At 28.1% G+C, this 27,923-nt stretch overlaps 2 long non-coding RNA genes across 2 annotated transcripts; both read right to left on the bottom strand.

The window, feature by feature from the left end:
- Nucleotides 1-10,242: 10,242 nt before the first annotated feature.
- On the bottom strand, nucleotides 10,243-12,436 carry LOC135265717 (uncharacterized). The gene is made up of 3 exons (XR_010333519.1): nucleotides 11,545-12,436; nucleotides 11,195-11,476; nucleotides 10,243-11,143 (listed from the first exon to the last, which is right to left on the bottom strand). It is a non-coding gene; the product is annotated as an uncharacterized LOC135265717 (long non-coding RNA).
- Nucleotides 12,437-14,611: 2,175 nt separating this feature from the next.
- LOC135265673 (uncharacterized) lies at nucleotides 14,612-17,023 on the bottom strand. Its single transcript, XR_010333450.1, has 3 exons — nucleotides 15,978-17,023; nucleotides 14,883-15,000; nucleotides 14,612-14,829 (listed from the first exon to the last, which is right to left on the bottom strand). It is a non-coding gene; the product is annotated as an uncharacterized LOC135265673 (long non-coding RNA).
- Nucleotides 17,024-27,923: the final 10,900 nt, after the last annotated feature.

Raw genomic sequence — 27,923 nt, 5'->3', positions numbered from 1 at the left:
CATTTTTGCTTAGAAAAACTAAGCTTTAATTTAGAAAGAAATTTATTATTATAAGTATTATTATCATTATTATTATTATTATTATTATTATTATTATTATTGTTTCTTTTATTACTATTATTATTATTATTATTATTATTATTATTATTATTATTATTATTATTATTATTATTATTATTATTATTATTATTAACTTTTGTATAGTAAATGTTTTTATACCAGTTTTAAAATGAGTTATTAATTTTATTCAATTTCTTGCCTAAAAACACAGATCACAGATGATCTCTTGCATAGAAATGAGAAAACGCTCATATAACACACAAAATAAGCATCATTTTTGCTTAGAAAAACTAAGCTTTAATTTAGAAAGAAATTTATTATTATAAGTATTATTAGTAATAAAAGAAATAATAATAATAATAATAATAATAATAATAATAATAATAATAATAATAATAATAATAATAATAATAATAATAATAATAATAATAATAATAATAATAATAATAATAATGATAATAATACTTATAATAATGAATTTCTTTGTAAATTAAAGCTTAGTTTTTCTAAGCAAAAATGATGCTTATTTTGTGTTATCTGAGCGTTTTCTCATTTCTATGCAAGAGATCATCTGTGATCTGTTTTTTTAGGCAAGAAATTGTCTAAAATTAATAACTCATTTTAAAACTGGTATAAAAACATTTACTATACAAAAGTTATAATCGGTTTTTAATAATAATAATATTAATAATAATAATAATAATAATAATAATAATAATAATAATAATAAAAATAATAGTAATAATAATAATAATAATAAAAATAATAATAATAGTAGTAATAAAAATAAGCTTAGTTTTCTAAGCAAAAATGAAGCTTATTTTGTGTTATATGAGCTTCTCTCATTTCTATGCAAAAGATCATGTGTGATCTGTGTTTTTAGGCAATCTAAGCCATTTGATAGTTTTTAGGCAAGAAATTAATTGAATAAAATTAATAACTCATTTTAAAACTGGTATAAAAACATTTACTATACAAAAGTTAATAATAATAATAATAATAATAATAATAATAATAATAATAATAATACTAATAATAATAATAATAATAATAACAATAATAATAATAATAATAATAATAATAATAATAATAATAATAATAATAATAATAGTAATAGTAACAAAAGTAATAATAATAATAATACTTTTAATAAGGAAAAATGGAGCTTATTTTGTGTGTTACATGAGCGTTTTCTCATTTCTATGCATAAGCCATTTAATAGTTTTTAATATTTAACAAAAATTTGCATTAAAATAAAATGTTTGAAAAACTGAAATTAAACTAAATTAAGTGTGTCTAACAATTTAGTAGAGAAAAAAGGAGGAGACATAAAAGTCACTAAAGTCTTAGAGTTGTCTTTAGTCGTCATATTAATAACAATAACATTTATAATAACAATACTAGTAGTACTAAATTTGCTTATATGCAAGCGCTTAATTAAGGTAACAGTTTTTTTGTTTTTTGCTTATATCTCGAAAACAGTTACTCCTATCAATTTTTCCTTTTTCACCAAAATTAAGGTGATAAAATTTCCTACAAAATAGTTATTTGCATTTTTCATGTAGAACTAACCATAAGCGAGATATGAGTTTGAAAATAATTAATAATTAAAAAAAAGTGTTTTAACAGAAAATGTCTTGTGATTTATAAAATACACTTAATTTATTGGGTCCAATACCGTATTAGAAGAAAAAGGAGGTGACATAAAAGTCACTGAAGTCTTCAGAGTCGTTTTTAAATGCTGCATTTTTGTCTTCGTCTCAAACATTGAAAACTGAATTACATTTTCAGTAACTGTAACAATAATGTTATTGTTATTAATATGACGACTAAAAACGACTCTCAAGACTTTGGTGAGTTTTATGTCTTCTCTTTTTTCCTCTACTAAAGTGTTAGTCTTAATTAATTTAGTTTAATTTCGGTTTTTCAAACATTTTATTTATTTTTATTTTTATAGGAGTAACTGTTTTCGAGATATAAGCAAAAAACCAATAAGAAAACTGTAACTGTTACTGAACAAAAATGTAATTCAGTTTTCAATGTTTGAGACAAAGACAAAAATGCAGCATTTAAAATCGACTCTGAAGACTTTAGTGACTGTTATGCCTCCTCCTTTTTCTTCTAATAAAGTATTGGACCCATTAAATTAAGTGTATTTTAAATCACAAGACATTTTCTGTTAAAGCACTTTTTTTTTAAATATTAATTATTTTCAAACTTATATCTCGCTTATGGTTAGTCCTACATGAAAAATGCAAATTACTATTTTGTACAAAATTTTATCAGCTTGCTTTAATTTTAGCAAAAATTTAAAAATTGATAGGAGTAACTGTTTTCGAGATATAAGCAAGAAACCAAAAAACTGTTACCTTAATTAAGCGCTTGCATATGAGCAAATTTAGTAATATTAGTATTATTATTATTAATGTTATTGTTATTAATATGACGACTAAAAACGACTCTCAAGACTTTGGTGACTTTTATGTCTTCTCCTTTTACCTCTACTAAAGTGTTAGTCTTAGTTTATTTTAATTTCGGTTTTTCAAACATTTTATTTTAAAGCAAATTTTTGTTAAAGATTATTTATATCCAACTCTATAACTCGCTTATGGTTGGTCCTACAAAAAAATGCAAATAACTATTTTGTAGGAAATTTTATCAGCTTTAATTTTGAAAAAAAGATAAAAATTCATAGGAGTAACTGTTTTCGAGATATAAGCAAGAAACCAAAAAACTGTTACCTTAATTAAGCGTTTGCATATAAGCAAATTTAGTACTATTAGTATTATTATTATTAATGTTATTGTTATTAATATGACGACTAAAGACGACTCTGAAACATTTAGTGACTTTTATGTCTTCTCCTTTTTCCTCTACTAAAGTGTTAGACACAATTAATTTAGTTTAATTCCGGTTTTTCAAGCATTTTATTTTAAAGCAAATTTTTGTTAAATATTATTTATATCCAACTCTATAACTCGTTTATTCTTGGTCCTACAAGAAAAATGTAAATAACTATTTTGTTGGAAATTTTATCAGCTTTAATTTTGAAAGAAAGATAAAATTTGATAGGAGTAACTGTTTTCGAGATATAAGCAAAAAACCAATATTATTATTATTATTATTATTATTATTATTATTGTTATTATTATTATTATTATTATTATTATTATTATTATTAAATTTTGTATAGTAAATGTTTTTATACCAGTTTTAAAATGAGTTATTAATTTTATTCAATTTCTTGCCTAAAATCACAGATCACAGATGATCTCTTGCATAGAAATGAGAAAACGCTCATATAACACACAAAATAAGCATCATTTTTGCTTAGAAAAACTAAGCTTTAATTTAGAAAGAAATTCATTATTATAAGTATTATTATCATTATTATTATTATTATTATTATTATTATTATTATTATTATTATTATTATTATTTCTTTTATTACTATTATTATTATTATTATTATTATTATTACTATTATTATTATTATTATTATTATTATTATTATTATTATTATTATTAACTTTTGTATAGTAAATGTTTTTATACCAGTTTTAAAATGAGTTATTAATTTTATTCAATTTCTTGCCTAAAAACACAGATCACAGATGATCTCTTGCATAGAAATGAGAAAACGCTCATATAACACACAAAATAAGCATCAACTTTAAATTTCGTTTCAAAGAAATAATTTACGTTATAGTTTTGACCAGAACTGTTAATTTCAAACGATTTTATGCCCCCAAACGAGAAAACTTTCACTAAACAGATGCCAAACGTCTTAGTTCGTTTTATAAAAACGACATGTTACAGTTTAAACAAAAAAATTATTTTCGTTGTTGTGTCAAAATAATTTATTTCGAATGATTCAATGGAGCGAAACGAGTAAACTTTTATAGGACAGATGCAAAATACCATATTACCACATAAATCGTTATTTTAAAGCAAAGTATTAGCTTTTGCACTTGTTCAATTAAAGTTTGCTTACTTCGAAATATGTAGTCGTCCGAAATAATTTTTTTTTGTCAAAACTATAACGTAATTTGTTCTTTTGAGCTTGAATATAGTTTTCATTACGTTTTATAGTAGTTTACTCTACTCTAAGCATAGAATCAAACAGAGTAATCCGCTTTTGTTAAAACTGATACATAATTTGCTCTTATTTTCGAGAATAAGACATTTTCAATATGTTTGATAAAATTTTTCTTGTTTATAGCAAGGAATCGTTTAAAATAAGCTGTATTTGCCTAAACTGATACGTAATTCGATATTTGTGCATGGATACGATGTTTTCAGTTTCTTTGACGTGAAATTTCTTGTTGCAAAAGGTAATAATTTGCTTTAAAACAACGCTTTATATTGTAATATGTGGTTTTGCATCTGCCCCATAAAAGTTCATTAGTTTCGAATCATAAAATCGTTTGAAATAAACAGTGCTGGTCAAAACTATAACGTAAATTATTTCTTTGAGACGAAATTTAAAGTTTTTATTAAGTTTTATACAAGTTTACTCTATTCTAAGTAAAGGAGTAATCAGGATAAATTGCTTTTATCTAGAGTAATATATAATTTGCAGTTTTCAGCCAGAATAAGACGTTTTTAATCTTTTTAATGTAAGTTTTTGTATTCAAAACAAAGGATCGTCTAAAGTAAGCAGTTTTTGTTCAGACTGAAACGTAATTCGAATTTCTGTGCCTGAATAAGGGGTTTTCAGTTACTTTGATGTAAGGTTTCATGTTTGTAACAATGAATTAACGAAAATAATTGGTTTTTATCCAAACTGTGGCATGAATCGTTTTTAAAAGGCGAAATAAGATGTTTTTCCTCTGTACAGTGAAAGTTTACTCGTTTCAAAGCATAGAACCGTTTGAAATTAACAGCTCTCGTTAAGACTATAACGCAAATCTTTTGTTTTGTGCTAAAATAAGACGTTTTTAGTCAGTTTGATATAAGTTTTCTTGTTCAAAGCAAAATATTGTCGAAAATCAACCGTTTTTGTCTAAACTGATACAAAATTCGGTGGTTTGTGTCCGAATACAAAGTTTTCAGATTCTTTAATGTTAGGTTTGCTGCTTCTAACAAAGAATCAACGAAAATATTTTGTTTTAATACAAACTGCAATATAAAATGTCTTTATAGGACAAAACATGATGTTTGGCATCTGTTTAATAAAAATTTACTCGTTTGGAAGCATAGAATCATTCCAAATAAGCTATTCTCGTCGATACTATAATGTAATTAGTATTTTGTGCTAGAATACAGCGTTTTTGTTAGATTTATTAACAATTTTGTCTATTTTAAGCAATAAAACGAATAGGATTAGCTGCCTTTATCCGAAGTGATACATAAATTGCTCTATTATGCCAGATTAATACGTTTTTAATCTGTTCTATGTAAGTTTTCTTGTTCAAAGCAAAAGATCGTCTAAAATAAGCCGTTTTTGTTTGAACTGATAAACAATTCAGACTGAGACTCAACAAAAATAATTTGTTTTAATCCAAACTGATACTTTTTGACCCTATAAGAGTACTATAAGAGTCCGAGATACGCCGATCTCGTCAAGTCTATAACGTAATTCGTTTTTTTGTGTCAGAATACGACGTTTTCTGTCTGTTTAATATAAGTTTTTAATAATAATAATAATAACAATAATAATAATAATAATAATAATAATAATAATAATAATAATAATAATAATAATAATAATAATAATAATAATAGTAATAATAATAATAATATTAATAATAATAATAATGAAAATAATAATAGTAATAAAAGTAAGCTTAGTTTTCTAAGCAAAAATGAAGCTTATTTTGTGTGTTATATGAGCGTTTTCTCATTTCTATGCAAGAAATCATCTGTGATCTCTGTTTTTAGGCAACAAATTGTCTAAAATTAATATCTCATTTTAAAACTGGTATAAAAGCATTTACTATACAAAAGTTATAATCAGTTTTTAATAATAATAAAATTAATAATAATAATAATAATAATAATAATAATAATAATAATAATAATAATAATAATAATAATAATAATAATAATAGTAATAATAATAATAATAATAATAATAATAATAATAATAATAATAGTAATAGTAACATAAGTAAAAATAATAATAATACTTTTAATAAGGAAAAATAGAGCTTATTTTGTGTGTTACATGAGCGTTTTCTCATTTCTATGCAAAAGATCATGTGTGATCTGTGTTTTTGGGCAATCTAACCCATTTTATAGTTTTTAATATTTAACAAAAATTTGCTTTAAAATAAAATGTTTGAAAAACTGAAATTAAACTAAATTAATTGTGTCTAACACTTTAGTAGAGGAAAAAGGAGGAGACATAAAAGTCACTAAAGTCTTAGAGTTGTCTTTAGTCGTCATATTAATAACAATAACATTTATAATAACAATACTAGTAGTACTAAATTTGCTTATATGCAAGCGCTTACTTAAGGTAACAGTTTTTTTGTTTTTTGCTTATATCTCGAAAACAGTTACTCCTAACAATTTTTACTTTTTCACCAAAATTAAAGGTGATAAAATTTCCTACAAAATAGTTATTTGCATTTTTCATGTAGAACTAACCATAAGCGAGATATAAGTTTGAAAATAATTAATAATTAAAAAAAAGTGTTTTAACAGAAAATGTCTTGTGATTTAAAATACACTTAATTTATTGGGTCCAATACTTTATTAGAAGAAAAAGGAGGTAACATAAAAGTCACTGAAGTCTTCAGAGTCGTTTTTAAATGCTGCATTTTTGTCTTCGTCTCAAACATTGAAAACTGAATTACATTTTTGTTCAGTAACAGTTACAGTTTTCTTTTAATTAAGGTAACAGTGTTTTGGTTTCTTGCTTATATCTCGAAAACAGTTACTCCGATCAATTTTTATCTTTTTACTAAAATTAAAGCTGATAAAATTTCCTACAAAATAGTTATTTGCATTTTTCTTGTAGGACCAAGCATAAGCGAGTTATAGAGATGGATATAAATAATATTTAACAAAAATTTGCTTTAAAATAAAATGTTTGAAATACTGAAATTAAACTAAATTAATTGTGTCTAACACTTTAGTATAGGAAAAAGGAGAAGACATAAAAGTCACCAAAGTCTTTAGAGTTTTTTTTAGTCGTCATTTTAATAACAATTACATTAATAATAATAATACTAATAGTACTAAATTTGCTTATATGCAAGCGCTTTATTAAGGTAACAGTTTTTTGGTTTTTTGCTTATATCTCGAAAACAGTTACTCCGATCAATTTTTATCTTTTTACTAAAATTAAAGCTGATAAAATTTCCTACAAAATAGTTATTTGCATTTTTCTTGTAGGACCAAGCATAAGCGAGTTATAGAGATGGATATAAATAATATTTAACAAAAATTTGCTTTAAAATAAAATGTTTGAAATACTGAAATTAAACTAAATTAATTGTGTCTAACACTTTAGTAGGGGAAAAAGAAAAAGACATAAAAGTCACTAAAGGTTTCAGAGTCGTCTTTAGTCGTCATATTAATAACAATAACATTAATAATAATAATACTAATAGTACTAAATTTGCTTATATGCAAACGCTTAATTAAGGTAACAGTGTTTTGGTTTCTTGCTTATATCTCGAAAACAGTTACTCCTATCAATTTTTATCTTTTGACTAAAATTAAAGCTGATAAAATTTCCTACAAAATAGTTATTTGCATTTTTTTTGTAAGACCAACCATAAGCGAGTTATAGAGTTGGATATAAATAATCTTCAACAAAAATTTGCTTTAAAATAAAATGTTTGAAAAACCGAAATTAAACTAAATTAATTGAGTCTAACACTTTAGTTTAGAAAAAAGGAGAAGACATAAAAGTCACCAAAGTCTTTAGAGTCTTTTTTAGTCGTCATTTTAATAACAATAACATTAATAATAATAATACTAATAGTACTAAATTTGCTTATATGAAAGCGCTTTATTAAGGTAACAGTTTTTTGGTTTTTTGCTTATATCTCGAAAACAGTTACTTCTATCAATTTTTATTTTTCTACTAAAATTAAAGCTGATAAAATTTCCTACAAAATAGTTATTTGCTTTTTTTTTGTAGGACCAAGCATAAGCGAGTTATAGAGATGGATATAAATAATATTTAACAAAAATTTGCTTTAAAATAATATGTTTGAAATACTGAAATTAAACTAAATTAATTGTGTCTAACACTTTAGTAGAGGAAAAAGAAAAAGACATAAAAGTCACTAAAGGTTTTAGAGTCGTCTTTAGTCGTCATAATAATAACAATAACATTAATAATAATAATACTAATAGTACTAAATTTGCTTATATGCAAGCGCTTTATTAAGGTAACAGTTTTTTGGTTTTTTGCTTATATCTCGAAAACAGTTACTTCTATCAATTTTTATCTTTTTACTAAAATTAAAGCTTATAAAATTTCCTACAAAATAGTTATTTGCATTTTTTTGTAGGACCAAGCATAAGCGAGTTATAGAGATGGATATAAATAATATTTAACTAAAATTTGCTTTAAAATAAAATGTTTGAAATACTGAAATTAAACTAAATTAATTGTGTCTAACACTTTAGTATAGAAAAAAGGAGAAGACATAAAAGTCACCAAAATCCTGAGAGTCGTTTTTAGTCGTCATATTAATAACAATAACATTAATAATAATAATACTAATATTACTAAATTTGCTTATATGCAAGCGCTTAATTAAGGCAACAGTTTCTTGCTTCACGCAGTCGTGTCTCTGCGTGCTCTTGCCTTTGGGATTCATTTTCAGTGGTTGATTCTTGGTGTTGATTGTTGAATTTGATATCTGGGTGTATGTGGTTGTTGTTGTTTCCTCTGGAAATAACTATTTTTGCGATTTCGGTAAGTTATTCTTGTTTAATTCGTTAATATCCGTCATTAGATACGCATAATTATATCTTATCGCGGCAGTATAAGATAGCGCTCGCCCCTCTATAGCAGCAGCAGCTGGTATCGCGGCGGCGCGGCGCAGTGAAAATTTAGTATTTATCGCTCTGTCGCAGAGTGAGCGTCTGGTGTCCAAATTTTGTCTACATTAATTTCATTAATTTCAGTTTAAATCACTAAATTTAATGGCTGAATTTAATTGCTGCCACTGTTTTAAAAGCGTAAGTCGTGATACACCTATCGTGGTGTGTGACGGCTGTTCGCTAAATATTCACTGTCGTTGCCTCAAAATAAGCGAAAATGAAATCGCCTTTATTTCTCAGTCTCGCTCTCCAAATATCAAACTGTTTTGTAATAGATGCAACGTAACTATCACAGCAATTTCAGAAATTAAAAAACTCGTAAATGACATAAAAACATCATTTGATGAGCGTCTTAGCAAACTCGAATCTCTTATTATTAATAACAATACGTCTCAAGCTATAAACCGCGAAGAAATTATCGCCGAATCTGTGGACAGGTCGGCTCGTGCGTGCAATGTTATTATGTACAATGTTAAACCTGTCGCTAATAAACAAGACGTGGATGTGGTAAATGATGTCCTCGAGGTCATTGATCCATCACTTGTGATTGGTCCGGAAAATGTTTTTCGCGTAGGAAAAACCGTCGGTGATAAACCTCGCTTATTAAAATTGCAATTTAAAACTCAACAAATGGCACGTCTATGCTTGAAGAAAAAATCGTCTTTGCTGCAGCACCCACAATTTGCTCACATTACTATTAGTGATGATAAAACCCCGGGTCAACTAAAGCATTTAAACAATTTGCGTGATGAATTAAAGCGAAGACTTGATGTTGGCGAAAAGGACTTGACAATTAAATACGTTAACCACGTACCAAAAATTATTTCACATCAAAAAAACTAAATATTTACCCTTGTTCAATGGCTCTTCTGTATACGAATATCGCATCTTTATCTTCAAAATTTAATGATTTGTTATTAGAAGTAACTGAATTTAGACCTTCTATTATCGCACTCACGGAGACTTGGCTTAATCCGTCTATCTCTGATGATGCTGTACACATTGAAAATTACTCTATTTACAGAGATGATCGCCTATCTCAAAAAGGTGGCGGTGTGTGTTTTTATGTAGATAAAATTAAAATTTCAAAATTTTTTAAAATTACTCAAATTTGCATATCTGTTAAACCTTATGATTCTCTATGGTTAAAATTTGAAGGAAATGAACAAACCTTTGTTATAGCATGTATTTACAGACCACCAACAGGAGCGTCTTTTAACAATCACGAAAATGATAAAAATCTATTTAATACCATACAATCAACTATTAATCAGTATCCTAACTTAATTATCATGGGAGATTTCAATTTTCCATGTATAGACTGGTCTGCTAAAAACACAACAGGTCAAACAATCATCGAAAAACAATTTTCTGAATTGCTCTTGGAGAATAATTTGTCACAAATAGTCACTGAACCTACACGATTTAGATCCCAACAACGTCCTTCATTACTTGATTTGGTAATTTTGTCTGACGTTAACCTTGTATCGTCTTTAAACGTTTCGAATCCTGTAGGTACATCTGATCATTCAAAAATCGAAATTGAGTTACAAATTATGATATATTCAGAGCCAAATGCAAGAATTAAAACAACATCAATTGTTGACTACACTCGCATAGACGAAAGTCTCTTGACTTACGACTGGAATGGTTTAGATTCACTAAATGCGGAAGAACAATGGAAACATTTTAAATCGATTTTACAAACTTGCATTACAACAAATTCCAGACTGTTTACAAACCGACTGAGAAAAGATAAACCGTGGATAAATCAACACATGCTTGACAAAATAAAATACAAAGCTAAATTATGGAAAAAATTTAAAAGGAAGCCTACTGAAGATAATTTTTCTGCTTATAAAAGATTTTCTAACCAACTAAAATCTGATTTACAAATAGCCAGGTGTAATTATGAAAATTCTATATTAAATAAACCAAAACTATTTTATTCCCATGTACGTAAATTTATCTCTAGTCGTGTGTCGGTCCCTTTAGTACGAAATGCTTCAGGTCTACTCTGCTCCGATCATACAGAAACTGCAAACACTTTAGCGGACAGTTTTGCTCCTACCTATAATTTAAACATTAATAATAATATACCGTCATTTATGCCTACAAGTACATTTAGTGGGTTGTCTTATATTAATTTTACTCCGGATCTGGTAAAAAGCCAACTCTGTGCCATTAAATTAAATACAGCTCCAGGTCCAGATCAGATACCTCCCAAACTCCTGAGAACTTGTGCTGCTTCGTTGTCGGGCCCACTTGCCAAAATGATGACAAAATCATTCTTACAAGGCACTTTGCCCTACGAGTGGTTGCAAGCAACAATCACGCCTTTGTACAAGTCAGGAGATAAACTTGATCCTGCTAACTATAGACCTGTAAGTCTCACGTCGACATGCTGTAAAATTATGGAAAAAGTTATAGTCAAGGAACTATTAACTTACATGAGAAAAAATAATTTAATACCTGAGCATCAGCACGGCTTTTTACCAGGTAGGTCAGTTGTCACAAATTTGCTATCCTGCACAAATCTATGGACAAAAATGTTAGACACTAACCAACCTGTAGACATAATTTACCTTGATTTTAGTAAAGCCTTTGATAAAGTCCCTCACAATCTCTTGTTAGCAAAACTGGAGTCCTATGGTGTAACAGGAAATTTGCTTGATTGGATCCGAGCGTTTCTATCAAATCGAAACTATTGTGTAAAAGTCTGTGGTAAATTTTCGTACTCTAAACCAGTATTAAGTGGGGTCCCACAGGGATCAGTTCTTGGACCAATTTTATTCTTGTTATATACAGCAGATTTATTGTTTTCACTGGACAGCTATTCAGCATATGCGGATGATATTAAGTTATTTGCTAACCCACTTGTCACGGACTTGCAAGACCAACTTAATTTAATCTTCCAATGGAGCGAGAAGTGGCAAATACCACTAAATATTGCAAAATGCTGTGTACTTCAGTGTGGCCACAACAACCCAAAGTACCTTTACCATATAAATGGCACACTCCTGAGTGTAAAAACCTCAACCAAAGATCTAGGGGTCATTGTAAATGATAAGTTAGGATGGTCAGAGCAATGTCTAGCATCAGTGGGTCGAGCGCGTAAAATGTTTTATTTGCTAAAGCATGTTTTTCCAAATCCTTCAGTCAGTTTTATTTCAAAGGTGTACATCACTTACATAAGGCCGCATTTGGAATTTGCCATTCCAGTCTGGAGACCTTATTTGTTAAAGGATATTGATTTGCTGGAAAGAACTCAGCACCTGGTAACTAGATGGACACACTGTTTAAGACAAGTTTCATATGAACAACGTCTTGAAATACTCAAAATACCAGATCTACGTGCTCGTCAAAACAGGGCAGATGCAATTCAAATTTTTCGGCTTACTCATGGTTTATTTCCTGGAGTAACACGCAATTTCTTGCAAATTCAATATCATGACAGACTTAGAGGTCATTCTTATAAGCTGAAAAAAGAACCATTTAAGACTACCGTTAGAAAGAATTATTTGACAAATCGTGCATTTGATATATGGAATGGCTTGCCTGATAACGTTGTTGCAGCTGTTACTGTTTCTTCCTTCAAGAATCAATATGACACATTACAATAATTAACATTAACCTTTATTAAGTAACTAATTTAACTGTAGATTAAAATTGTATTTCATTTTTCATTATTCAATGGTGTTTTATTTAACACGAAACCGTATTTCTTGATATTTTGCTATAAAGGTGTTAACCTCAGCAAAGAATCTATGTTAATAATAATAATAATAATAATAATAATAATATCTCGAAAAAAGTTACTCCTATCAATTTTTATCGTTTTACAAAAATTAAAGCTGATAAAATTTCCTACAAAATGGTTATTTGCATTTTTTATGTAAGACTAACCATAAGCGAGATTTAAGTTTGAAAATAATTAATATTTAAAAAAAAAGTGTTTGACAGAAAATGTCGTGTGATTTATAATACACTTAATTTATTGGGTCCAATACTTTATTAGAAGAAAAGGGAGGTGACATAAAAGTCACTAAAGTTTTAAGAGTCGTTTTTAAATGCTGCATTTTCGTCTTCGTCTCAAAAGATTTTTATTTTGGAATTGATATGATTAATGCTTTGTAATGTAAAATGGCGACCACGACACACGTCTGTAAACAGTGCCGTGAAACAGTAAATATAAACATCGACAAAGTGATCCTTTGTTATGGAAAGTGCAACACATGCATTCACTATGCATGCAGCCCATACAAACCTGGAGAAATCAAGGTACTAGATAACTACAAGGAAAATATCAAATGGGTGTGCGACTCCTGCAGAATCAGACCCTCGCAAGAGGAAGCGATGAGACACCTTATAGATATTGTAAGTAACCTTAAGGGAAAAATTGACGACTGTCTGAAACAAATACAAAATCAAAACGGAACAATACAAAGGTTAGATCAGCTGTTAGCGGAGTCACAAACCAAATCGTCCAAACCAATAACAAGATCCAACAAAGGACACACAGATGTCATCACAAACCAAGAAAGAGAAAACCTGACGAACGTAAAAGCTCAGAAAAAAAGTAACAAGCCATCTGACAGGGTGATAGAAAACAACAAGCAAAAAAAAACAAGTTGACAAGGAGGGTAACACAGTCCAGGACAAAAAACCCGAAACAAGCCAATCATTAAACCAACGAAACGACGAAAAAGAAAAAGACATCAGGACAAAGGTTGCAAAAAAATCGAAACAGGACGTAATCACAGGGACAGCTAGAGTAGATGAGGCTGACGGCTTCAGAGGCGCCCGTAAGATGGGATGGCTGTTTGTTGGCCGTGCAACAAGTACTACGACAGAAGATAAAGTATCAAATTATCTCAAACAACTACATCCCGATGAACATTTCACCGTGGAAGAACTACCCAAGCACATCAACAATAAGAGTCAAAATAAATCCTTTAAAGTTGGACTACGATTTGAATTAGTAGAAGAAATGATGAAACCTGAGTCGTGGCCCGAAAACCTAACCATACAGAGGTTCAAGTTTTTTCGAAGACCCCAACAAATCGGTAGGTTTTGAAAACCTAACCACAATAATAAACTATAACATACAATCACTATCGAAAAAAATAGACGCACTGACTATACAGTTAACAGAAGACGAAGTAGACATTGTAATTATCACTGAGCACTGGTGCAAGGACAACACCCTGGAAAGCTTAACCATCCCAGGATATAATATTATAAGCCACTTTAGCAGATCACTTAACCAGCATGGCGGATCCTTAATCGCAACAAGGGAGGGTATTTCCGCAAAAAATATTGAAGGCATTAGACCCCTATGTGAAGAATTCACTGCAGAAATCTCAGCTGCTGAGATTCCTTCAAAAAACTTAATAATAATGGCGGTATATCGATCTCCAAATCAGAACTTCAAGCACTTCATAGATAAAATTAATGAAGCACTAGAAAACCTGACACAAAGGAACCACTCTAGACGATACATTGTCGCTGGGGACTTTAACACCAATATTCTCAAGGATGGCGTCGAACAATCTTTATTAATCGAAACTTTCACAACATATGGTATGCAACCACTAATGAGAGAGGCATCTAGAACAACTGAAACTTCTTCTAGCTGCATAGATAATATATTTTCAAATATTAACATAGAAGAAATCTTCTCAAAAGAGACAAAAAGTTGGTGCATGTCTGATCACTACTGTCAAGTCCTGAAGATTAAGAACCCAGTGCAAGAACCTAGAAAACCAGAAAAACATATATACAGAAGAATAAATGAACAGAATACTTACTACTTTAAGGAGTACTTAACCGGAATTGAGTGGGCTCGTGTCTTCAAACACCGTAATGCAAAAGAGGCCTACACTGTCTTCCATACAACTCTGACAGCTGCCTTTGACAAATTCTTCCCTAGAAAAGAAAAAATTAATAAACCAAAATTCAATAAGAGACCTACGTGGATTAGTAAAAAAATCATGAGTATGAAAAATACACTAGAAGCTCTACAAACAATAGCAAGAGTTGAGAAAAGCCAACAATCAGCTGAGGTCTTCAAGTCATATAAACGCAGCTACTTCCAAGAAATTGAAGAAAACCACAGAAACTACAACGCTTATATCCTAAACAATGCTGATAATAAGCAAAAAGCCATTTGGAAAATCATCAATACAAAAACGAAGACAAGCAATACCAAAGAATGCAAATTGAATGCCGACGACCTCAATCTCTACTTTGCCACGATAGGAGAGAAAACGTCAGACAGTATAAAAAAAATCGACAAAGATCCTTGTGATTTCCTCAAGGCGTGTAAAAGCAATGCAAAATCGTTTTGGTTAGCGCCTGTTAGTGAAGAAGAGGTCACAAGACTGATAAGATCCTTAAAATGCAAAAACTCCAAAGATGTGTACGATATGTCTACGTCATTTTTGAAAGAAATACTCCTAGAAATTACAAATCCACTTACTATGCTCATAAACAAAAGTTTTATTGAAGGATACTTTCCTGACGAGTTAAAGGTGGCAAAAATTATTCCGGTTCCAAAAGAAAAAGGCGAAGTAGAAAACATCAACAAATTTAGACCAATCTCTATTCTACCTACAATTTCAAAAGTCTTCGAGGCTGCTCTGAAGAATCGTTTAATGAAGTATCTTGAGCAAAATGACTTATTTAGTGAGTCACAACATGGCTATAGAAGTGGTAGATCAACCATTACTGCAGCATTGGATCTATACAAGAAAATAACAAGAGCCCTAGATAACCGAGAAATAGTAGAAGTAGCGATGTGCGATCTAAGCAAAGCGTTTGACACCCTGCCACACAAGTTGATTCTACAAAAATTACAACACTATGGGATACGAGGGCTCACGCAAGAAATTTTTAAGTCCTACCTTGAAAATAGAACCCAGATAGTAAAATGGAATGAAAAATGGTCAAAGCCTCTGCCAACAAGGTGTGGAGTGCCCCAGGGATCAATCCTCGGTCCACTGCTATTTATAATCTATGTAAATGACTTGCCTATCAATATGAGAGTGGATGGACAGTGTCTATATGCGGACGACACTTCCTTCTGCATCAAAGAAGAAACAGAGGATACGCTAAAACCAAAAATGAGAAAAATCCTTGAAGATGCCAATGAATGGTTCACAGCAAATAAACTGAAACTCAATGGAGACAAGACTCAGGAACTATTTATATCTTCAAAACCCACCAACGTCACATCGGTAAAATTCTTGGGATTTTACCTAAATAGCAAAGCATCTTGGAAGGACCACATTCAGGAAACCTGCAAAAACCTAGCATCAGCTTTATTCAGTATCAGAAGAATCAAGAATATCTCAACTCCCCAAGCTGCAAGGGTGACATACTTTGCTAACTTCCACAGCAAAGCCACCTATGGTATACTTCTATGGGGTACTTCATCAGATGCTGACAAGATCTTCGTCCTGCAAAAGAAAGCAATCAGAATCCTGTGCCAAATGAACTATCGGGAAAGCTGCCGCCCAGCCTTCAAACAACAACAAATTCTTACCATCCATTCCGCGTACATATTGAGCTGTCTGAGGTACGTCCACAACCACCTCCACGAGTTCATCAAGAATGGCTCATATCACGAGCATAACACAAGACACGCTGACGCGCTCTCAACACCGTACCATCGGCTTAAAGTGTCACAGCACAGCATTGACCATTGGGGCCCGAAGCTTTATAACAAGCTTCAGGACCCGATGAAGAGACTAGCTCCGGCTCTGTTTGAGAAGAAGGTAAAGGACGCACTATTAGAAATGAGTTATTATTCTATCCAAGAGTTCCTGGATAACCCTCCAGATTTAAAATAAATGTATGTATTGTCCCATATACACTTACATGTACATAATTATATGACGCGCCATGTATTATTTATTGATGGCAATAAATCTATTATTATTATTATTATTAAAAAAAACAATGAAAACTGAATTACATTTTTGTTCAGTAACTGTAACAGTTTTCACTTTGGTTTTTTGCTTATATCTCGAAAACAATTACTCTTATCAATTTTTATTTTTTTTTCAAAATTAAAGCTGATAAAATTTCCTACAAAATAGTTATTTGCATTTTTTTTGTAAGACCAACCATAAGCGAGTTATAGTGTTGGATATAAATAATCATTAACAAAAATTTGCTTTAAAATAAAATGTTTGAAAAACCGAAATTAAACTAAATAAATTGAGTCTAACACTTTAGTATAGGAAAAAGGAGAAGACATAAAAGTCACCAAAGTCTTGAGAGTCGTTTTTAATCGTCATATTAATAACAATAACATTAATAATAATAATACTAATATTACTAAATTTGCTTATATGCAAGCGCTTAATTAAGATAACAGTTTCTTGCTTATATCTCGAAAACAGTTACTCCTATCAATTTTTATCTTTTTACTAAAATTAAAGCTGATAAAATTTCCTACAAAATAGCTATTTGCATTTTTTATGTAGAACTAACCATAAGCGAGATATAAGTTTGAAAATAATTAATATTTAAAGAAAAAGTGCTTTAACAGAAAATGTCTTGTGATTTAAAATACACTTAATTTAATGGGTTCAATACTTTATTAGAAGAAAAAGGAGGTGACATAAAAGTCACCAAAGTCTTCAGAGTGGTTTTTAGTACTAAATTTGCTTATATGTAAGCCCTTAATTAAGGTAACAGTTTTTTGGTTTCTTGCTTATATCTCGAAAACAGTTACTCCTATCAATTTTTATCTTTTCACTAAAATTAAAGCTGATAAAATTTCCTACAAAATACGTATTTGCATTTTTCATGTAGGACTAACCATAAGCGAGATATAAGTTTGAAAATAATTAATATTTAAAAAAAAAGTGTTTTAACAGAAAATGTCTTGGGATTTAAAATACACTTAATTTATTGGGTCCAATAGTTTATTAGAAGAAAAAGGAGGTGACATAAAAGTCACTGAAGTCTTCAGAGTCGATTTTAAATGCTGCATTTTCGTCTTCGTCTCAAACATTGAAAACTGAATTACATTTTTGTTCAGTAACAGTTACAGTCTTCTTATTGGTTTTTTGCTTATATCTCGAAAACTGTTACTCCTATCAATTTTTATCTTTATTTCAAAATTAAAGCTGATAAAATTTCCTACAAAATCGTTATTTGCATTTTTCTTGTAGGACCAACCATAAGCGAGTTAGAGAGTTGGATATAAATAATATTTAACAAAAATTTGCTTTAAAATAAAATGTTTGAAAAACTGAAATTAAACTAATTTAATTGTGTCTAACACTTTAGTAGAGGAAAAAGAAAAAGACATAAAAGTTACTAAAGGTTTCAGAGTCGTCTTTAGTCGTCATATTATTAACAATAACATTAATGATAATAATACTAATAGTACTAAATTTGCTTATATGCAAACGCTTAATTAAGATTACAGTGTTTTGGTTTCTTGCTTATATCTCGAAAACAGTTACTCCTATAAATTTTTATCTTTTTACTAAAATTAAAGCTGATAAAATTTCCTACAAAATAGTTGTTTGCATTTCTTTTGTAAGACCAACCATAAGCGAGTTATAGAGTTGGATATAAATAATCTTCAACAAAAATTTGCTTTAAAATAAAATGTTTGAAAAACCGAAATTAAACTAAATTAATTGAGTCTAACACTTTACTATAGGAAAAAGGAGAAGACATAAAAGTCACCAAAGTCTTCAGAGTCGTTTTTAGTCATTTTAATAACAATAACATTAATAATAATAATACTAATAGTACTAAATTTGCTTATATGCAAGCGCTTTATTAAGGTAACAGTTTTTTGGTTTCTTGCTTATATTTCGAAAACAGTTACTCCTATCAATTTTTATCTTTTTACTAAAATTAAAGCTGATAAAATTTCCTACAAAATAGTTATTTGCATTTTTCTTGTAGGACCAACCATAAGCGAGTTATAGAGATGGATATAAATAATATTTAACAAGAATTTGCTTTAAAATAAAAATTTGAAATACTGAAATTAAACTAAATTAATTGTGTCTAACACTTTAGTAGAGGAAAAAGAAGAAGACATAAAAGTCACTAAAGGTTTCAGAGTCGTCTTTAGTCGTCATATTATTAACAATAACATTAATAATAATAATACTATTAGTACTAAAAACAACTCTGAAGACTTTGGTGACATTTATGTCTTCTTCTTTTTCCTCTACTAAAGTGTTAGACACAATTAATTTAGTTTAATTTCGGTTTTTCAAACATTTTATTGTAAAGCAAATTTTTGTTAATCCAACTCTATAACTCGCTTATGGTTGGTCCTACAAAAAAAATGCGAATAATTATTTTGTAGAAAATTTTATCAGCTTTAATTTTGAAAGAAAGATAAAAATTGATAGGAGTAACTGTTCTCGAGATATAAGCAAAAAACCGATAAGAAAACTGTAACTGTTACTGAACAAAAATGTAATTCAGTTTTCAGTGTTTGAGACAAAGACGAAAATGCATCATTTAAAATCGACTCTGAAGACTTCAGTGACCTTTCTGTCACCTCCTTTTTCTTCTAATAAAGTATTGGACCCAATAAATTAAGTGTATTTTAAATCACAAGACATTTTCTGTTAAAGTACATTTTTTTTTAAATATTAATTATTTTCAGACTTATATCTCGCTTATGGTTAGTCCTACATGAAAAATGCAAATAACTATTTTGTAGGAAATTTTATCAGCTTTAATTTTAGTGAAAAGATAAAAATTGATAGGAGTAACTGTTTTCGAGATATAAGCAAGAAACCAAAAAACTGTTACCTTAATTAAGGGCTTGCATATAAGCAAATTTAGTACTAAAAACAACTCTGAAGACTTTGGTGACTTTTATGTCACCTTCTTTTTCTTCTAATAAAGTATTGAACCCATTAAATTAAGTGTATTTTAAATCACAAGACATTTTCTGTTAAAGCACTTTTTTTTTAAATATTAATTATTTTCAAACTTATATCTCGCTTATGGTTAGTTCTACATAAAAAATGCAAATAACTATTTTGTAGGAAATTTTATCAGCTTTAACTTTAGTAAAAAGATAAAAATTGATAAGAGTAACTGTTTTCGAGATATAAGCAAGAAACTGTTACCTTAATTAAGCGCTTACATATAAGCAAATTTAGTAATATTAGTATTATTATTATTATTAATGTTATTGTTATTAATATGACTACTAAAAACGACTCTCAAGACTTTGGTGACTTTTATGTCTTCTCCTTTTTTCTCTACTAAAGTGTTAGTCCTAATTAATTTAGTTTAATTTCGGTTTTTTAAACATTTTATTTTAAAGCAAATTTTTGTTAAAGATTATTTATATCCAACTCTATAACTCGCTTATGGTTGGTCCTACAAAAAAAATGCGAATAACTATTTTGTAGAAAATTTTATCAGCTTTAATTTTGAAAGAAAGATAAAAAGTGATAGGAGTAACTGTTTTCGAGATATAAGCAAAAAACCAATAAGAAAACTGTAACTGTTACTAAACAAAAATGTAATTCAGATTTCAATGTTTGAGACAAAGACGAAAATGCAGCATTTAAAATCGACTCTGAAGACTTCAGTGACTTTTATATCTCCTCCTTTTTCTTCTAATAAAGTATTGGACCCATTAAATTAAGTGTATTTTAAATCACAAGACATTTTCTGTTAAAGCACTTTTTTTTTAAATATTAATTATTTTCAAACTTATATTTCGCTTATGGTTAGTCCTACATGAAAAATGCAAATTACTATTTTGTAGGAAATTTTATCAGCTTTAATTTTAGTAAAAAGATAAAAATTGATAGGAGTAACTGTTTTCGAGATATAAGCAAGAAACCCAAAAACTGTTACCTTAATTAAGCGCTTGCATATAAGCAAATTTAGTAATGTTAGTATTATTAATATTAATGTTATTGTTATTAATGTGACGACTAAAAACGACTCTTAAGACTTTGGTGACTTTTATGTCTTCTCTTTTTTCCTCTACTAAAGTGTTAGTCTTAATTTAGTTTAATTTTAGTAAAAAGATGAAAATTGATAGGAGTAACTGTTTTCGAGATATAAGCAAGAAACCAAAACACTGTTACCTTAATTAAGCGTTTGCATATAAGCAAATTTAGTACTATTAGTATTATTATTATTAATGTTATTGTTATTAATATGACAACTAAAGACAACTCTGAAACCTTTAGTGACTTTTATGTCTTTTCCTTTTTCCTCTACTAAAGTGTTAGACACAGTTAAATTAGTTTAATTTCAGTTTTTCAAACATTTTATTTTAAAGCAAATTTTTGTTAAAGATTATTTATATCCAACTCTATAACTCGCTTATGGTTGGTCCTACAAAAAAATGCAAATAACTATTTTGTAGGAAATTTTATCAGCTTTAATTTTGAAAAAAAGATAAAAATTGATAGGAGTAACTGTTTTCGAGATATAAGCAAGAAACCCAAAAACTGTTACCTTAATTAAGCGCTTGCATATAAGCAAATTTAGTAATATTAGTATTATTAATATTAATGTTATTGTTATTAATGTGACGACTAAAAACGACTCTTAAGACTTTGGTGACTTTTATGTCTTCTCCTTTTTCCTCTACTAAAGTGTTAGTCTTAATTTAGTTTAATTTCGGTTTTTCAAACATTTTATTTTAAAGCAAATTTTTGTTAAAGATTATTTATATCCAACTCTATAACTCGTTTATGCTTGGTCCTACAAGAAAAATGTAAATAACTATTTTGTTGGAAATTTTATCAGCTTTAATTTTGAAAGAAAGATAAAATTTGATAGGAGTAACTGTTTTCGAGATATAAGCAAAAAACCAATAAGAAAACTGTAACTGTTACTGAACAAAAATGTAATTCAGTTTTCAATGTTTGAGACGAAGACAAAAATGCAGCATTTAAAAACGACTCTGAAGACTTCAGTGACTTTTATGTCACCTCCTTTTTCTTCTAATAAAGTATTGAACCCAATAAATTAAGTGTATTTTAAATCACAAAACATTTTCTGTTAAAACACTTTTTTTTAATTATTAATTATTTTCAAACTTATATCTCGCTTATGGTTAGTTCTACATGAAAAATGCAAATAACTATTTTGTAGGAAATTTTATCACCTTTAATTTTAGTGAAAAAGTAAAAATTGATAGGAGTAACTGTTTTCGAGATATAAGCAAAAAACCAAAAAACTGTTACCTTAATTAAGCGTTTGCATATAAGCAATCTTAGTACTATTAGTATTATTATTATTAATGTTATTGTTATTAATATGACGACTAAAGACGACTCTGAAACATTAAGTGACTTTTATGTCTTCTCCTTTTTCCTCTACTAAAGTGTTAGACACAATTAATTTAGTTTAATTCAAGTTTTTCAAGCATTTTATTTTAAAGCAAATTTTTGTTAAATATTATTTATATCCAACTCTATAACTCGTTTATGCTTGGTCCTACAAGAAAAATGTAAATAACTATTTTGTTGGAAATTTTATCAGCTTTAATTTTGAAAGAAAGATAAAATTTGATAGGAGTAACTGTTTTCGAGATATAAGCAAAAAACCAATAAGAAAACTGTAACTGTTACTGAACAAAAATGTAATTCAGTTTTCAATGTTTGAGACGAAGACAAAAATGCAGCATTTAAAAACGACTCTGAAGACTTCAGTGACTTTTATGTCACCTCCTTTTTCTTCTAATACAGTATTGGACCCAATAAATTAAGTGTATTTTATAAATCACAAGACATTTTCTGTTAAAACACTTTTTTTTAATTATTAATTATTTTCAAACTTATATCTCGCTTATGGTTAGTTCTACATGAAAAATGCAAATAACTATTTTGTAGGAAATTTTATCACCTTAATTTTGTTGAAAAAGTAAAAATTGATAGGAGTAACTGTTTTCGAGATATAAGCAAAAAACAAAAAAACTGTTACCTTAATTAAGCGCTTGCATATAAGCAAATTTAGTACTACTAGTATTGTTATTATAAATGTTATTGTTATTAATATGACGACTAAAGACAACTCTAAGACTCTAGTGACTTTTATGTCTCCTCCTTTTTTCTCTATTAAAGTGTTAGACACACTTAATTTAGTTTAATTTCAGTTTTTCAAACATTTTATTTTAATGCAAATTTTTGTTAAATATTAAAAACTATTAAATGGCTTAGATTGCCTAGAAACACAGATCACACATGATCTTTTGCATAGAAATGAGAAAACGCTCATGTAACACACAAAATAAGCTCCATTTTTCCTTATTAAAAGTATTATTATTATTATTACTTTTGTTACTATTATTATTATTATTATTATTATTATTATTATTATTATTATTATTATTATTATTATTATTAGTATTATTATTATTATTATTATTAACTTTTGTATAGTAAATGTTTTTGTACCAGTTTTAAAATGAGTTATTAATTTTAGAAAATTTCTTGCCTAAAAACTATCAAATGGCTTAGATTGCCTAAAAACACAGATCACACATGATCTTTTGCATAGAAATGAGAAAAGCTCATATAACACAAAATAAGCTTCATTTTTGCTTAGATAACTAAGCTTATTTTTATTACTACTACTATTATTATTTTTATTATTATTATTATTATTACTATTATTTTTATTATTATTATTACTATTATTATTATTATTATTATTATTATTATTATTATTAATATTATTATTATTAAAAACCGATTATAACTTTTGTATAGTAAATGTTTTTATACCAGTTTTAAAATGAGTTATTAATTTTAGACAATTTCTTGCCTAAAAAAACAGATCACAGATGATCTCTTGCATAGAAATGAGAAAACGCTCAGATAACACAAAATAAGCATCATTTTTGCTTAGAAAAACTAAGCTTTAATTTACAAAGAAATTCATTATTATAAGTATTATTATCATTATTATTATTATTATTATTATTATTATTATTATTATTTCTTTTATTACTATTATTATTATTTTTATTATTATTATTATTATTATTATTATTACTATTATTATTGTTATTATTACTATTATTATTATTATTATTATTATTATTAACTTTTGTATAGTAAATGTTTTTATACCAGTTTTAAAATGAGTTATTAATTTTATTCAATTTCTTGCCTAAAAACACAGATCACAGATGATCTCTTGCATAGAAATGAGAAAACGCTCATATAACACACAAAATAAGCTTCATTTTTGCTTAGAAAACTAAGCTTACTTTTATTACTATTATTATTATTATTATTATTATTATTATTATTATTATTATTATTATTATTACTACTATTATTATTATTATTATTATTATTATTATTATTATTATTATTGTTATTATTATTATTATTATTAAAAAATTATATTAAACAGACAGAAAACGTCGTATTCTGACACAAAAAAACGAATTACGTTATAGACTTGACGAGAACGGCGTATCTCGGACTCTTATAGGACTCTTATAGGTTCAAAAAGTATCAGTTTGGATTAAAACAAATTATTTTTGTTGACTCTCAGTCTGAATTGTTCATCAGTTCAAACAAAAACGGCTTATTTTAGACGATCTTTTGCTTTGAACATGAAAATATACATCGAACAGACTAAAAACGTATTAATCTGGCATAAAAGAGCAATTTATGTATCACTTTAGATAAAGGCAGCTAATCCTATTCGTTTCATTGCTTAAAATAGACAAAATTGTTAATAAATCAAACAAAAACGCTGTATTCTAGCACAAAATACTAATTACATTATAGTTTCGACGAGAATAGCTTATTTGGAATGATTCTATGCTTCCAAACGAGTAAATTTTTATTAAACAGACGCCAAACATCATGTTTTGTCCTATAAAGACATTTTATATTGCAGTTTGTTTTAAAACAAAATATTTTCGTTGATTCTTTGTTAGAAGCAGCAAACCTAACATTAAAGAATCTGAAAACTTTGTATTCGGACACAAACCACCGAATTTTGTATCAGTTTAGACAAAAACGGTTGATTTTCGACAATATTTTGCTTTGAACAAGAAAACTTATATCAAACTGACTAAAAACGTCTTATTTTAGTACAAAACAAAAGATTTGCGTTATAGTCTTAACGAGAGCTGTTAATTTCAAACGGTTCTATGCTTTGAAACGAGTAAACTTTCACTGTACAGAGGAAAAACATCTTATTTCGCCTTTTAAAAACGATTCATGCCACAGTTTGGATAAAAACCAATTATTTTCGTTAATTCATTGTTACAAACATGAAACCTTACATCAAAGTAACTGAAAACCCCTTATTCAGGCACAGAAATTGGAATTACGTTTCAGTCTGGACAAAAACTGTTTACTTTAGACGATCCTTTGTTTTGAATACAAAAACTTACATTAAAAAGATTAAAAACGTCTTATTCTGGCTGAAAACTGCAAATTATATATTACTCTAGATAAAAGCAATTTATCCTGATTACTCCTTTACTTAGAATAGAGTAAACTTGTATAAAACTTAATGAAAACTTTAAATTTCGTCTCAAAGAAATAATTTACGTTATAGTTTTGACCAGCACTGTTTATTTCAAACGATTTTATGATTCGAAACTAATGAACTTTTATGGGGCAGATGCAAAACCACATATTACCATATAAAGCGTTGTTTTAAAGCAAATTATTACCTTTTGCAACAAGAAATTTCACACGTCAAAGAAACTGAAAACATCGTATCCATGCACAAATATCGAATTACGTATCAGTTTAGGCAAATACAGCTTATTTTAAACTATTCCTTGCTATAAACAAGAAAAATTTTATCAAACATATTGAAAATGTCTTATTCTCGAAAATAAGAGCAAATTATGTATCAGTTTTAACAAAAGCGGAATACTCTGTTTGATTCTATGCTTAGAGTAGAGTAAACTACTATAAAACGTAATGAAAACTCTATATTCAAGCTCAAAAGAACAAATTACGTTATAGTTTTGACAAAAAAAAATTATTTCGGACGACAACATACTTCAAAGTAAGCAAACTTTAATTGAACAAGTGCAAAAGCTAATACTTTGCTTTAAAATAACGATTTATGTGGTAATATGGTATTTTGCATCTGTCCTATAAAAGTTTACTCGTTTCGCTCCATTGAATCATTCGAAATAAATTATTTTGACACAACAACGAAAATAATTTTTTTGTTCAAACTGTAACATGTCGTTTTTATAAAACGAACTAAGACGTTTGGCATCTGTTTAGTGAAAGTTTTCTCGTTTGGGGGCATAAAATCGTTTGAAATTAACAGTTCTGGTCAAAACTATAACGTAAATTATTTCTTTGAGACGAAATTTAAAGTTTTCATTAAGTTTTATACAAGTTTGCTCTATTCTAAGCAAAGGAGTAATCGGGATAAACTACTTTTATCCAAAGTAATACATAATTTGCAGTTTTGAGCCAGAATAAGACGTTTTTAATCTTTTTAATGTAAGTTTTCGTGTTCAAAAGAAAGAATCGTCTAAAATAAGCAATTTGTGTCTAGACTGAAACGTAATTTGATTTTCTGTGACATAAATCGTTTTTTAAAAGCGAAATTAGACGTTTTGCTTCTGTTCAGTGAAAGTATACTGGTTTCAAAGCATAGAATCGTTTGAAATTAACAGTTCTCGTCAAGACTATAACGCAAATTTTTAAAGTGATACAAAGAAATAATTTACGTTATAGTTTTGACCAGAACTCTTAATTTCAAACGATTTTATGCCCCCAAACGAGAAAACTTTCACTAAACAGAAGCCAAACGTCTTAGTTCGTTTTATAAAAGCGACTTATGTTACAGTTTAAACAAAAACAAATTATTTTCGTTGTTGTTGTGTCAAAATAATTTATTTCGAATGATTCAATGAAGCGAAACGAGTAAACTTTTATAGGACAGATGCAAAATACCATTTTACCACATAAATTGTTATTTTAAAGCAAAGTATTAGCTTTTGCACTTGTTCAATTAAAGTTTGCTTACTTCGAAGTATGTAATCGTCCGAAATATTTTTTTTTAGTCAAAACTATAACGTAATTTGTTCTTTTGAGCTTGAATATAGAGTTTTCATTACGTTTTATAGTAGTTTACTCTACTCTAAGCATAGAATCAAACAGAGTAATCCGCTTTTGTTAAAACTGATACATAATTTGCTCTTATTTTCGAGAATAAGACGTTTTCAATATGCTTGATAAAATTTTTCTTGTTTATAGCAAGAAATCGTTTAAAATAAGCTGTATTTGCCTAAACTGATACGTAATTCGATATTTATGTATGGATACGAAGTTTTCAGTTTCTTTGACGTGAAATTTCTTGTTGCAAAAGGTAATAATTTGCTTTAAAACAACGCTTTATATGGTAATATGTGGTTTTGCATCTGCCCCATAAAAGTTCATTAGTTTCGAATCATAAAATCGTTTGAAATAAACAGTGCTGGTCAAAACTATAACGTAAATTATTTCTTTGAGACGAAATTTAAAGTTTTCATTAAGTTTTATACAAGTTTATTCTAAGTAAAGGAGTAATCAGGATAAATTGCTTTTATCTAGAGTAAAATATAATTTGCAGTTTTCAGCCAGAATAAGACGTTTTTAATCTTTTTAATGTAAGTTTTTGTATTCAAAACAAAGGATCGTCTAAAGTAAGCAGTTTTTGTCCAGACTGAAACGTAATTCGAATTTCTGTGCCTGAATAAGGGGTTTTCAGTTACTTTGATGTAAGGTTTATGTTTGTAACAATGAATTAACGAAAATAATTGGTTTTTATCCAAACTGTGGCATGAATCGTTTTTAAAAGGCGAAATAAGATGTTTATCCTCTGTACAGTGAAAGTTT

The sequence above is a fragment of the Tribolium castaneum genome, chromosome 3 (genome assembly GCF_031307605.1).
Source record: "Tribolium castaneum strain GA2 chromosome 3, icTriCast1.1, whole genome shotgun sequence".
Taxonomy (NCBI): Eukaryota; Metazoa; Arthropoda; class Insecta; order Coleoptera; family Tenebrionidae; genus Tribolium; species Tribolium castaneum.
Note: the sequence above shows the minus strand (reverse complement) of the source record. Positions and strands in the feature narration are given on the sequence as shown.